The following is a 15,582-nucleotide window of genomic DNA, read 5'->3' as shown; positions in this document are numbered from 1 at the left end:
GAGAGAGGAGCCAGAAAGCACCCCCCCCCCCCCCCCCGGAGCCAGTCCAGGCCCCCGCCCCCAGGCGCCGCCCCTGGGAGATCTCTGGTCAGGCCTCCACGGGACCGGGGCAGCCAACCAGTCAGGGAGACCATCGATAGAGACCCCGACCCGCCAAACCTCCAAGGTCCCATACCCATAGTGGGCGCTCCCCCTCCCCCAGCAAGCCCCCCCGCAGGACAGAGTCAAAAAGCCCCCCACACCCCCCGCAGCCAGATGGATGTCAACCAGAGCGACCGCGGGCCCAAAGAGGGTTGCCCCTCCCCGTCTCAGAGCCAGGGAAGTAGTGATCCAACCTCCAGCTGCAGATGGGCACCCCATCCGGCGCAACTGGAACTTTCCCCTCGAGTTGGGTCCCCCGCCACCCTCCCCCCCCAGCACAGGCAAAAAGATAACCCCCCAAGCCAAGCCATACCACCACTCAACCTCCCCCACCACACATCCCCCACACCGGAGCGCGGACGACATGCACCCCAGCCCGCCCCATCCAGACACCGTACCCCACCACCCGACTAACGGAGTCCTCACCGCCCCCCACCGGGCACAGAGTTTTGTGAAAAAAGTTTTACATGTTTTGTCAGCATTGAAACTCATTGTCTAGTATCATTACACATAGATTGAAATCTATTGATCCTATACTTTGTTGCTTTTTTGTGGCTTAGAGAAGATGAAAACCTAAAAAAGCTGTCCAAAGAAAGTCAGGGCAGGACAAGACAAGACTTTATTGATCCCCGGAGGGAAATTCAGTTGTTACAGCAGCCAAACAAGAAATACAGCAGTTAGAAAAACTGCTATATACTGTTAGAAAAAATAGTCAGTAAAGGTTAAATTAGTAATAAAAAGTAGGGGGAAGTAAAAGTACACTTCATAAATAAATAAGTAAATCCAGCAGCAGATTCAGCAGTCCTGAAACTGTGTCATTCTATAGTCTAACTGCTGTTGGGACAAAGAACCTCCTGTAGTGATTCATATATCAAATCAACAAGTTTTTTTTATTTTTACACATTCAATACTCACTTGTACCTCTTTCTAATGAAGTTACTACATCAATATGGTATGGAGGCCATCAGCCTGTGGCTCTGTGTACATGAAATGAAAGCTCCGGTTGCTATGGAGTTCATTAGAACTTTGGGGTTTCACCACAGAAGTGTTAAAAACGTATTTTAAAATATTTATTTTTCTGAGATACAGAACTTTTTCCCCTGTAAAATAAAGTCTTCTGCTGTGGTACAGAGGTTGAGAGGTCAACCTCTCATCAGAAATGTTTAGAATTTAGAGTTTACACTAAATCAGAATCAGAGATACTTTATTGATCCCACATGTGGGAAATTTGTTTGTCACCATAGCAACTGACAGCAGAGGGAAAAAAGACTTAGAATTAAGTAAAAAAGCAAGAACAAGAAAATGTAGCATAAATACAGACATCAAGGTATTATAATTTAAAAACCTATTTAAAGAAATCTATCAGAAAAATATTTACAAATACTTACATTGTCAAGAAAGATTCTTACAAATTCTCGAGTGTCTTTTGAGATTAGATACATCTCGAAAACTTTTTTTACATTCTTTACAAGAAAAAGGCTTTTCTCCTGTGTGAGTTCTCATGTGTGTTTGGAGACTAGATACATCACGAAAACTTTTTTTACATTCTTTACAAGAAAAAGGCTTTTCTCCTGTGTGAGTTCTCATGTGTGTTTTGAGATGAGATGTACGACTAAAGCTTCTATTACATTCATTACAAGAAAAAGGCTTTTCTCCTGTGTGAGTTCTCATGTGTCTTTTGAGATTAGATATTTGATTAAAACTTTCTTTACATTCTTTACAAGAAAAAGGCTTCTCTCCTGTGTGAGTTCTCATGTGTCTTTTGAGACTAAATACACAACTAAAGCTTTTACTACATTCTTTACAAGAAAAAGGCTTCTCTCCTGTGTGAGTTCTCATGTGGGTTTTGAAACGAGATCTGTGACTAAAACTTTTATCACATTTTTTACAAGAAAATCGCTTATCTTTTGCATGGATTCTTTTGTGAATTCTGAACTTAGATATGTTACAAAAGCTCTTATCACATTCTTGACAGATATAACATTTTTCATCAGACCCAGTTTCCATGTAGTCAGATGGGTTAGTAATTATTCTTATGTTTTTACCAGACTTGATAGAGGAAAGTCTTTCTTGTGGAAATTTTTTGTATTTCTTACCAAGATTTGTCTTCTTGGGATTTTTTCCAACATCAGTGTCACACTGACCTTCTGACATGTGAGAACTGTCCACACTTTGGACATGCCTTCTGTCTCTTCTCTTCCTCTGATCTCTATTCTGTGGGTCTGTCTCTTCATCTGTAGTTGATGTTGATTCTGTCTCTTCATCTGTAGTTGATGATGTTGATTCTGTCTCTTCATCTGTAGTTGATGTTGATTGTTCATGTTGGTTTCCTTCTTGATCCTGACTATCAGTTACATTAAAGCTCTGCTGATTGTTTAGATCTGCTTCACTGTTCTCATCTTCTTCATAAGAAGGAATCTCCATCAAGGTATCAGTCTCCTGCTTCAGATCAAGCTGATCTTTATCCTGACAGATGAAGAGTTCCCCTGGTTCCACTTTCATCTGTGGAGGTTCTGGTTCCTCCTGCTCCTCTTTGGTCTGAGGACGTTCCGGTTCTTCATGTTCTACTCTGAAGTTCCTCTGCTGGATGCAGAGATCTTCCTCTTTAGTCATCCAACACTGGGGGAGGGCTGCAGGGACACAAGAAGAGGCCCTTTTATATATTATGGTGACTTTACGTATTGTTAAGTACCAATATGATTTTAAATATGTCATTCAGAATATGCACAATAAAAACTTTTAATTTTTTAAAATAAGTTTCTTGTTCCTTTAGCACAACAGTATAAAACTGTGCTGAAAAAGCCCCCCCTACACCTCCCCCTATCAGTAGAGCTTTTTCAGTCAATAATCTGTAGTCTGAAGCAGCTAAAGATAGAAAATAATATTTTCTTTATTTAAGGAAATGAAATTGCAGATAAATAATTCATAAATGGTACAAACAGGTCTTTAATGTCATCTAACTGTATACTCAGATTCAAGACTCTAGGTTTTATTGCCGTTTACACATGAGGTACATTGGAATTTTTCTTTAGCATCGCTCATGTCAGGGTAAATAAAAAAGGACAAAAAAATAGAAAAATAAATAGAATAAAGTTAAAATTAGACAACAAAAGCACAAGGTACATGAAAAATATTGCAGCGTCCCAGTCCGTTCAAAGAATTATTGCACATTTGGAGTTATTGTTTATTGCACTTAGTGATTCAGTCAATTCAATTCAAATCAATTAAATTTTACTTGTATAGCCCAAATTTACAACAAAAGTCGTCTCGATTGGCTTCATATCGGTAGTTGAAAAAGTTAAACATAAGATCAAAAGGATCATGAATACATAGAATTCAATAGGAAAATACTAAAATGAACTAACAAACTGACTAAGCCAAACTCGACATCCCTGCCCTTAGACCCCCCTTCGCGGTAAGGAAAAATACAAAAATGAAAAAATGAAGAAACCTCAAAGGGGGCCCACACGAAGGAGGGATCCTCCCCCAGGACGGACAGGCGATTTAACAGAACTCTTAGAGAATAACTAACTTATCTAAAGCTACAGCTATACATTTAAAGTCCAGCAGACGAACTTCATCCAGCCGGAGTTGGGGGGATAGCCGGGGGCACGGAGTTGAGCCGGAGACAGGATCCACAGCAAGGTGTAGGAGCAGCAGCAGAGACGAGCCAGAGATGAGGTACACGGTCAGGAACAGGGGCAAGAATGAGCCAACTAGAATCTGGAAGCACTCCCACCCCCCAGGAGGGGAGAGGGAAAGAGGTACAGTACATGAATCGCACTGCACCAAAAAGAGGCATGGAGAACTAAATGATGAATAATGATCAAGAATAGAGAACAGAAGGAGAGTAGAAAAGAGAAGGGGAGTAGAACTAGATGAGAAAAGAGGAAAGAACCCCAGAGCACCATAGTTACCCAAGCTTCAACTTCTAGCAGCCTACTAAAAACAAATAGTCATTGTTATTAAGTTTAATTTAAACAAATTGACATTAAGTTAAATAATCTCTAAATACTAACTAGTCTGATAATAAGCCTGTCCAAAGAGGAATGTTTTCAGTCTAACTTTGAATGTAGAAACTGTGTCGGCCTCTCTTACATGAGCTTGGAGTTTATTCCATAAGACAGGGGCTTGGTGGCTAAACGCTCTACCTCCAACCGTACTTTTACTAATTGTAGGAACCACAAGCAGTCCTGCATTTTGCGAGCAAAGTGTTCTCATTGGATGGTAAGGGACTATGAGGTCCTTTATATAGGATATATAGCCATACCTTATAGGTTAACAGGAGGATCTTGAACTTGATTCTAGATTCAACTGGGAGCCAATGGAGCTAAACTAACACAGGAGTGATGTGATCTGTTCTGCTAGTTCCTGCTAACAATCTAGCTGCTGCGTTCTGAACAAGCTGGAAATTTCTAAAGGAACTCTTAGGACACGCTGCTAACAAAGAGTTACAGTAATCCAGTCTAGACGTAGCAAACGCATGGATGAGTTTTTCTGCATCACTCTTAGATTTATATTTCTGATCTTAGCAATATTCCGTTGGTGAAAAAGGCAGTTCTACAAGCCTGAGATATGTGAGCCTTAAATGATAAATCCTGGTCAAATAAAACCCCAAGGTTTCTAACTGTGGAATTGGGGGCAATACTTATGGGAGACTATCTGCGGTTTGAGCTTCAAAGCAGAAATGTCGCTCAGTCCTTAGAAACCGTTCAAACAATCAAGTGGATTTGTTTTTCGAGTCGTGTCCCGACTAAATAAAGGCTGATGTTATGCCCGCATGTTAACGTGCAGCCAGGATGAAGATTGCAGGACCACCCAAAGCTAATGTTGTTAGCCCATGTTAGCATCCCGCGAATCCTGGCTTCATTTATGGCTCCATTCTTCAACAGACAAAGCGCTGACCACGTGGATTAAACATAAAATGATGAAGGAACAGGCGCTTCATAATAGCCATAACATTATTAAAAGCACGTTTGAACGTTTGTTATATTCTGAAAACGTTTTTCTGGAACCATGTACACGGTTGAATTCTAATCTGACCAATGATCCGATCAAGATATTTTGCTCCTGCAACCGCAGCTTTATTTATTTTATTAATTATCAGCAAAGATGAATGTGTTTTTATAGTGCGATTATAGTTCGATTCACGCACCATATGCAGAACTTTATAAAAAAAAACAGTGTGGTGATGCGGTGATGAGGTCATCGTCACACCCCTATTGTTAACTCGGCCAAATGCCAGTTTGGTTTGACTGCGATTGATTTTTTGGGCAATCAAATCTTGGCAGGGTGCAGTTTCGCTGCCCACCAAAGTCTAGGCCATAGCAAAATTCCCCCCATCCAGTGGTGGTCAAGTCCCTGCAGGAGTTATTGGGGATGGTGAACTTCTATAAGCTGTTCATTCTCAGGGCTGCCCACCTGTTACAGTTGCTTTATGATGCCTTGTGTTCCAAGAAAACCACAGACCCTGTGGATTGGACACCAGACTGCGTTGCTGCATTTGATGAAGCTAAGTCAGCCTTAGCAACGGCTGCTCTCCAAGTGCTCCAGGCGTAGATGCTGAGATTGCACTGACTACAACCCGCTTCAGACATAGCGGTTTGTACTTTTGTAGAGCAGCAAGTGGTGGACATTGTGCCTCTTGCAGACTCTTGTGGGTTTTTTTTGCCGCAAGTTTCAGAGTCAGGAACACAAGAACAGTGTTTTTGACCGCGAGTTGCTTTCTCTGTCTTTGGCAACTCAACATTTCCTATTTCGCTTAATGGACATTCTGTCATTGAATATGTGGATCATAGACCACTTAAATTTACCATGGCTAAGGTGAGGGAACTTTGGTCTACGTGTCAACAGCACCACCATCTACGAGTTCTGTAAATATATACATATATATGTATCTATACGGTAATTTGCCCACCGTGGACAGTTGGCATATAAGACAATAAACCTTCACGTTCTGAGGACAAGAAGTGTCTCTTCATCTATCTTCATCATTATCAACACAAGGAAAATAGGTCAAAGTTGAAATACTTTCTTTGTTTAAAAACCAAAAGTACCGCATTTGTGGTATATCATACCTACAGCAATAGGATTGGATACATCAGAACAAAATACCAACAATTATTCAAAATCTTCACAACCATTAAAACGGAAGAATAAGTTATTTTGGTTTATTTATCTTTTGTCAAATTATGAGACAGGGCTTATGACTTAGTGCAGGGGTATCCAAACTACGGCCCGCGGGCAAACTGCGGCCCGCGGGTCTGTTTTTATTGGCCCGCAGCAAATTTTGAAAATATAATTGAATTTGGCCCGCACGTGGCGCTGTTGCACTTCTCAGTTTCAACACTAGATGGAGTCGGTCACAGAAAAGTGTGTTGCGGAGTGGGTGTGTGCTGAGCGCCCGGCGTGCCACGAGAGAGAAAGGGGTAGGAACTCGTGCAGGTGGAGATGGGTGTGTGAGCACGGAGCGGAGGTGCGGGGGGGTCGATATATTGTGTGTTCGGAGGACGGAGCATTTTAATAAATAGCATTCTGAACTATTAAAAAGTATTTCCTTTATGTAAAAAAGAACTTGTTGTTTTGTTTTTCGAAGTTTTTTTTGTTCATAGCTGCATATTTTGTCACAAAGTGTAATTGTAAAATGAAGCTTTTTAAATTGTGTGCGTTTAATGTTAAAATTGTCCTCGGTCATCCATAAGCCCTTTTTTTGGGTCTACTTTTCTGAGAAAACAGTCAACTCTTTATAATCTACAAAATCGTGCACTCTGCCAGTCAACCACACTAACGGCTACGTATGTAAAGATCTGCTGGCTTCAGCTGCTCAATAAAACCGTTCTGAACTGCCTGGTTGGAATGATTGTCTGAGTGAATGTTTCATTTTGACGTGCTCTTGTTTTATGTGGCACAGATCAGCATCACTGCTCCCACTGAGAGCAATGTTCTTCACATTATAGGTGAGTTAGAAATACACAGTAATCATGTGTCAATATGTCACCTTTTGTGTGCGGCCCGGACCTTTGCTCATTTTTCCGTATTTGGCCCTCACCAAAAAAACTTTGGACACCCCTGACTTAGTGTAAGTTCATTCTGTCAAGGTGCTTTTGTTGCATCTAAAATGCAAAAACAATGGCAGTATTTGTGTAGGTGGGCGGGGTCAGAGTAACGACGCTGCATGAATGTATGAAGTCCTATACTGTTCATAATTAAATAAATAAATATTTTAATCAATAAATAACCGTGTGGAATCACACAATCAACCAATAAATTTCTCATAAATATGTAAAAAGATCATCAAATTGTGAAAAACCTGCAGACAGATTTTAAATTAGCCATTATGTTATTCAATATATTTCATTTTGCTTTAAAACCCTGTTTATTATTTTAAAACAGCATTTTAAAATATTCATTTTAATCATGTGGACTATTATTATAATACTACATCTTTTTTCAGAACCTTGGATTTCAAAATCAATATTTTCCAAAGTAGCTTTGTTTTTTATTTCATGTTGCTGTTTTTCAGAATGAGTTATTTATTTCATGAAGAGCTAAGTGCTTACTGCAGCACGCATGTCCCAGGTTGTCGACCTCGGATCCGGAGTAGATCTAAAACACTAAAGAGGGAGGAACTGTGGTTAATATGAGGAAGTCTGGAGTGGCAGAGAAGTAAGCTGGGGGCGAGCAGGACATATACGAGAGCTGAAAATGTGTTGTTAAGTATGACAGGAGCACAAGGTGGAGGTGGGACTATAGCAAGGATCAGCTTTGACCTCCTTTTTGTTTGCTGTGGTGATGGACGGACTGACAAATGAGATTAGACAGGAATCTCCCCGTGGTTGCAAAGATATTGTGATCTGTAGTGAAACCAGGTGGAGAAACACCTACAGAGGTGGATGGAGATGAATGCAGGGCAGCCATAGCAAAACAAAAGTATCTGTGTGCAAAAGAGAGGAACTCAAGTGGAACAGTGAGGTAACAAGGAGCATTGGTGAAGAAAGAGGACTGAAGTACTTGTGTTGTTCTGGAGTCAACACTCCAGAACAACACAAACTTACTGTCAAAAATACGTCACATGGTCACAGGCATATACAGCCCAGAAACATCGATACAACAAAGTGAACATGTGTATTGAGGCTCATTTAAGAAACTAAAAAAGAATCAAACTGTTTAGGATATTGGATCCCATAGCAGGAAAGTGAACTTCTTAACATAGTTCTGTTGAATAAAAAACAGATAAATACAACGGCGAGCTCCAGGCGCATTTTGTTGTTGCCAGACGACAAAAGCTGATCATGTGAACAATCTACCAAAGGGACAGCCACTGCTCTCCCATCTGCTCGCCAGCAAGCCTCCCGAGGCAGGCGTCCCCCAACCCAACCTTCGCCCATCAGTAGCCGTGACCCAAACTGGAAATAGTGGGCTAAGAAAATGGATGGACAGTAACAAAAACAAGAACGCCAACCTAGAGGTAAAGTAGGCTTACTAGAAACCGACAATAGCGGCAGTTTAAAGGAAGAAAAGAAAAACTAAAACAACCAAACTCAGCAGCATAATACTGCTGAGGATAAAAAGAGAAACAATCCAGCACCGTGTCTGGATCTCGTCAACTCAGACCCTGCTGAGCTTCCTGCTAAGACTCAGTTCAGGCTTGGTCCATGTCAACAGTCCCGCCCACGACTCAGAAGCAAATTTGTTGTGAACTTCTGCTGCTCTAGATACTTGTTGTTGGCCTCTGTCGGTCAGTGTTGATCATGGATGACGTAACCTAGCTGTATTTATAAAGGTGGGCGGGGTCACAGTAACAGCGAACCCTTATGACCTTTGTTGAAGTGAACATACCGACAGCGTGGAGCTGAAGCTCAGAGTCACACGGACCTGCTGACATGCGAGAGCTGTCCACACTTTGGACATGACTTCTGTCTATTCTCTTCCTCTGATCTCTGTTCTGTGGGTCTGTCTCTTCATCTGTAGTTGATGTGGATTTTTCATGTTTGTTTCCTTCTTCATCCTGACTGATGCAGCGTTCCCCTGGTTCCTCTTTAATCTGTGGAGGTTCTGGTTCCTCCTGTTCCTCTTTAATCTGTGGAGGTTCTGGTTCCTCCTGTTCCTCTTTAATCTTTGGAGGTTCTGGTTCCTCCTGTTTCACTCTAAAGTTCCTCTGCTGGTTGCAGAGATCTTCCTCTTCAGTCATCCAATGCTGGGGCAGAACTGCAGGGACACAAACACAACAAGGAGCCTTTTATACATTTCCAGGACTTTTGGGTTTTGTCAAGCATCAATAAACTCTGAGATCATTGGACAAAATGTCTGAGGAGTCTGGAGGACTGGAAGAGTCTAATTGAAATGAATATATACGCCAATACATTATTCAATAAATGTGTCAATCATTATTTAAAATGGTAATTGAATAAATAATTTTAAAAAATAAAAATAAATGGTTTAATATGATAAAATAGCCATTAAAAAGCTTACTAAAGCTTTACATATTTAATGATTTGATTGTCCAGTGTGAGCTGGAAGGTTGCAAAAATGAGTCTCCTAAAGCCTGTACACAAAAAACACACACATAGAATTAGCTACGGCCCATGCAGATAAAAATGAGACTACTGGGACTCAAAACTCTGGAGTGACGAGACAAAAATAACCCCTTTTTTGGAACTAATGCTTTTAAAACCGAATGGTGTCGTAAAGCTGAGGATTTCAAAGATAAATGCATGGTGCCTACAGTGAAACATGGTGGTGGCAGTGTCCTGGTGTGGGGCTGCATGAGTGCTGCTGGTGTGGGGGAGCTGCATTTCATTGATGGGATCACGAAGTCAACAATGTAGTGCTCTATACTGAAGAAGAAGATGCTGCCATTACTTCATTGGTCATTGAGCACTTTTCCAACACGACAATGATCCAAAACACACTCCTAAAGCTACTGCTGTATTTTCTGCAGAAGAACAGGGTGAAGGTGATTGAACGGCCAAGTATGTCTCCTGATCTGAACCCTATCCAACACCTGTGGGGAATTCTGAAGAACAAGTTGAGCATCACTCTCCATCCAGGCTCTAAAATAGGTTTTTCTTGAAGAATAGATAAAGAGAGATGTTGCAATATATCTGTAACTTGTTCATTCCATGTCTAGAAGACTTGGTGCTATTCTTAAAAATCACTGTGCTCATACAAAATAATAGATGTAGTAGTTTTTGCAGCGTGTATTCATTTTTGCTTTAACTTAGGCCTGCATGATTAACTGCAAATTTATCATCATCATGGTATCAGGTCATTGCGGTATGCTAACCGCAAAAGGAGGCATAAATGGCGATAAGTGTTCTCCTAATATGGTTACACAAATAATAAACTATCTCTATGTAGTAGGGTTGGGCGATGTCCCTTAAATTGGCCGTTGACGATGTTTGCTGTCAACCATCGGGATGGACGATGACATCGTCGGGGGGGGGGGGGGGGGGGGGGGTATTTTTACATTTTTCGTTCTTATATGACTGCTATTCGTTTTTTTGCTTTTTTCATTTTATTTCCCAACTAATGACTAATCCGCGATGATCCAGTATAGACTGAGGGAAGTGACTTTAACAAAAAAAGTAACAAACAAAATAGAAAAGAAGTAGTCCGCTCCGCACTTCACTAGTGAAGTGGACCGGCGGAGTGCGGACTTACAGCTTTGTGTTTGATGGGAAGGGGGGGGGGGGGGGGGTACATGAGCGGTATGTGTGGGAGATTTAAGACTGCGATCCGTCCCGCAGCTCTAGGGGTACATGCAACCGAACTCAGAACCGGGTCTAAAAGTGTGTGTCTGAGCACAGCTCGGATCGTCAGCACACACAGCGGTTTGAGCTTCAAAGCAGAAATGTCTCAGTCCTTAGAAAACATTCAAACAATCACGCGGATTTGTGTTTCCAGTCGTGTCCCGACTAAATAAAGGCTGATGTTATTCTTACATGTTTACGTGCAGCCAGCAAGCAGCACCACCCAAAGCTAATGTTGTTAACCCGTGTTAGCATACTCCTAATCCTGGCTTCGTTCAGAAAAAGCACTGACCACACGGATTAAAATTAAAATGATGAGCAAACAGGTGTTTCATAATAACCGTAACATTATTAAAGGCACGTTTAGAAGATCGTCTCGTATATTACCGAGCTGACATGTCAATGTATATAGCCGCTCGGCACTGTTTAACATTGTTTTGTATTGAATTGTTACATTCAATAAAGTTTGAAAAAAAAAGCCGCTCGGCGGAATTTATGTTCTTCCGGTTTTCAAACCCTACTGCGCATGTGCGAATGATTTATTCCGACGGAAAGTGTGACTTTAGTGAACGTTTTTATATTCTGAAAACATTTTTCTGGGCCCATGTACACGGTTGGATTATAATCCGACCATTGATCCCATCAAGATATTTTGCACATGTAACCGCGGCTTATGGGGTCGACACGCAACGTGGCGGGGGCGTGGCGTCACGATGGTGGTCTCTCCATCGGGATGTCAGTCACGTGACACAACCCTACATAGTAGGGTTGTGTGATGGCACAACCCTACTATGTAGTTTGAAGCAACGAATAACAGATTCTTTTAAAAAAATGCTTTAGTTTTTCACATTTTTATGCAATCTTTTTGTTCAACCCATGGAGTAAAATATTGTTGCCAAATATTTTGGATTAATCCCACTAATGAGTTCTATGAGTTAGTTTTTTATGTTTTATAATACCTATAAGTGCAATTTACAATAAAAGTTTAAAAAAAAGAAAATAATCAAATCCCTCTCATACGTTTCTCAAAGACACACACAGGACATCACACACCAAGCAGAAATGAAATTATTGTTAATAATGATGTCCAGCTAAATGACAAAATGACAAAAGAGCAAAGAAAACAGGATGATGTGATTGATTTCTTATTAATTATTATTAATTTAAAATAATAAAGACCACACTTAATTCATGGCACCTACATTAATATTTCCAGGCTTTGTTTGTTTTGTTCTGCTGCATGTTTATATTTGTATAATTTTGACAGAATTTATTTTTATGGAGAGCAAAATAATGTGTTATTTAAGGTTTACCTTGATTTATTCTGGATTAATATTCGTGTCTATTTTTATTCATATTAATGTTTTAAAAGTTTATCTTTAGTGTGTTCAGTAAATGTTTATCTTGTTCAGCCGAAAACCTAAAGCGATTTTGGATTCAGCCTCCCTGGGCGACTGAGTTTGTGTGACATTTGAAAAAAAATGTTCAGGGAGTAAATTAGTGTAAAACCGGCATTACTGGTTGAAAAACGCTGCGCTATTAATTTAGAAGCACAAATTTCTTAAACACGATAAAGGCGTTAAGACATGAATGGTGGTTCGGTCCAGTGACGTGCGGTGAGGTTAATGGCTGGTGAGGCACTGACGTCATCAGTCAGATTTACAAACATATGAACCATGAGTATAAATAACTGAGTAACTTATTCACCATTTGATTGACAACAGTTAACGTTTTGTTTAAAATATAATTTCAACATGTTTTTTTTCATATACAAACTGCAGCATAGAAAAAAGCACAAACGTTATTATCGTCTTACCTTTAGTTGTAAATAAAGTCCATACGCCGCTCCTTCTGAAGAAAATGACTTGCCGCTTGCTATCACTTCTTCTAGTATTTTTAGCGTCATAATCTCAGGGCTCACCGGCGCCCCCTAACATGAGGCACGAGAACTGCAACATGAGGCACGAGAATGTCTGGCCTCACCCAGCGGCTTTTTCGCCGTCGTTTAGCGCTCAGCACAAGAAACACGTCCCTCACATACAGTTATTTATAAAAACAAGCACTGTGCATCATATACATCTGCTAAATTATTTAAACTCAGCTCATATAGTACAAGTGATTGAACCGACATACAGAGAGACAGCAGTACCGTCTGACTGCATAGGTATTGCGCAATCCAAGGTGAGGCTCAGCGGGCTGGTGCCTCATCGCAGGTCACTTAGTATCTGAACGGCAAATGCGGGAATTCAGCGATTTTGAAAAGAAAAAACACCCAAAAATGGTACATTTAAATGGAAAATGACCGCAAAGCACAACTTACTGATTAAATATAATAATTGAATTTATTTTTTCTCTTTTCTTCCCATAATGACAGGTGAGGCTGTGCCTCACCTGCCTCTCCTGACTGCACGTCACTGGTTCGGTCATAGATAGACGGTGCGGTTTTTTGCTGGGTCTGTCGGACTTCAGATGACTTGTTTTGGGCTGGAAAACGTTCACACTATCTGGCAACACTGCTCCCAAACCTCAGCTATAACTGTGAAACTAACACGGCATGATTGGAGCTATAATCCAGCAGCACAGCTGCTATCTAGATGCAGACAGCAGCTCAGAAGAGGGAAACAAAGACGTTCATGGATCTATTCTGCATCAGTGAACGTACCGACTATGTGTAGCTGAAGCTGCGGGTTCCAGCTGCTATCCAGCAGTCTGCGCTGACGACAGAGCTCCTCCTCGTTCTGGACGATGGTTCCTTCAGCAGCAGAAAGTTGTTCTCTGACAGAACCTTCCTGAAGTTCTGAAGACATGGTTCCTGCTCCGATCTTCAGCTCCAACTCCCACAAACACCGCCGTCCTCTTCACTGCAGCTCCGATCGATCATCTGCTAGTCTCACAATCACAGCAATCCACGTTGTCTTTCCGTTCAACACTTCTTCACTCATTTACGACACTTTGGAAAATGCTGAGAGTTCCCACACGAACCACGTATCGTACTTTCTGTCCAAAAACCTCACAAACGTCCCAACAAAACACCACCGTCCTCTCAACACAAGCTAACGCTGCTAGCCTGCTAACAAGCTAACGCTGCTGGGTCTCGTGCTGTTTACTTCCGGGTTACCTGCAGAAACTTTATTAATAAAGAGACATAAGAAAAGCTTAACTGGACCTTAAGATGGTTCAAAACGCTTTCAGTATTTTTTAAAACAGCTTCAATTCATGAACTATCAAGGAAAAGTAAATCTACATGGAAAAAAAAAACGTTTTGATAAAGTATTTGAGAGCTGCTATGACGTCATCACACTGTAAGTAATTATAGTCTTAAGATTTGACTTCAAAATGCATCTCAGACTAACTAGACTTAAACACATTTGTTTAAACTTTTCCTAAACTATAGTAATGGATAAAGGAATCTTTAAAGTGAACAAAAAAAGTCAATAACAAAGAAAGGCTATAATTGCTAAATAAAGCGGATAAAACAAGAGAGGTCTCCTCAATTTCAATATTTAAACGACATTTAACAAAATAAATGCAAACAGTTTTCACTGTTTCTTGTTTCTGTTTTTTCTATATAAGGCTTGTTCAATAAAAAGAAAAAATATCAGTTTATTTAATGTTGAGAAGAAATAAACAGAATTTAAACATCCAGTTTTCATAAAAAGATCAATGACACCTGTTTTTATCGGATCAATGTCTTTTTAGATTTTTGTAGATGTTAGAGTTGTAATGTCTAATATTATGTAATATTAAATTTTATTTTATATGATAATAAACTAAGGATTTCTTTGTTGTTTTGTCCTTGCAGGAATGGCTGTAATGTTGGAGCTACAAAAACGCTCTCTCTCTGGGGCCTTCCTGAAGTCCACTGTCATTTCCACTGTCTTAGATGTCTTTAGATGTTTTTCATGTAGCTGCTATATTTTTGATAGTGAAACTGTGTTGAACACTAAATGTCCTCATTCTTCATGCTGATCAGGCAGAAATGCAGAAATGTGTGCTGCAGATGCTATATTTGCCAATAGAGGGCAGCACAGCAGCTTCAGTCTTTGTCATTGTTGCTGTGTGAGCCTGAAGGAGCTTCAAAGTGAGCTGCAGCTTGGTTCAGACAAACCTCCACATTCACACACAGATGTGATCCTGAAGAAGTCTGAACAGAACATTTCAGGAGAACTCTTCAGTCCAGAACATGAGCCTGCATTGTTCCTGAAACTGGGATCAGAGTTCTGCTCTCTGCTCCAACAGAACCACCTTCATGAGCTCCTGGTTTCTTCTGGATCCTCCAACATTCAGACGCTCTCTGACTGAGTTCATGTCTGCACAGAAACCTTCAGGATTCTCTTCTTCCACACGTCTTTCACTCTGAAACTCTCTTCTGAATGTGGATCATCTCAGTCAGACGTTCAGCAGCATCAGAGCCGTGCATGTGCTCCTCCTCATGAGTCCTGAAGCTGCACCGTCAGCTGCAGAGCTTCAGAGCTGCTTCCTTCTCAGACTTTCCACTTTCTTTGGCTCTCTGGCTCTGATGCTGCTGCTGCTGCAGAAAAACCAGCAGCTGCAGAAAAACTCTGCAGAGACTCACAGAGAGAGGATGGAGGCAGCAGATGAAGCTGCTGCAGACTGGGGGCGGAGACTGGAGATGATTGACGAAGATCAGAGGGCGGAGCTTCATCAGGATGAAGGTGCTTGGATTCTG

At 40.9% G+C, this 15,582-nt stretch overlaps 1 long non-coding RNA gene across 1 annotated transcript; it reads right to left on the bottom strand.

The window, feature by feature from the left end:
* Window positions 1–743: 743 nt before the first annotated feature.
* Window positions 744–14,123, bottom strand: LOC144988300 (uncharacterized). Its single transcript, XR_013652159.1, has 3 exons — window positions 13,555–14,123; window positions 8,980–9,348; window positions 744–2,771 (listed from the first exon to the last, which is right to left on the bottom strand). It is a non-coding gene; the product is annotated as an uncharacterized LOC144988300 (long non-coding RNA).
* Between the last annotated feature and the right edge of the window lie 1,459 nt (window positions 14,124–15,582).

Source organism: Oryzias latipes, chromosome 2 (genome assembly GCF_053564925.1).
Source record: "Oryzias latipes strain Hd-rR chromosome 2, Olatipes_Hd-rR_3.1".
Classification (NCBI taxonomy): Eukaryota; Metazoa; Chordata; class Actinopteri; order Beloniformes; family Adrianichthyidae; genus Oryzias; species Oryzias latipes.
Note: the sequence above shows the minus strand (reverse complement) of the source record. Positions and strands in the feature narration are given on the sequence as shown.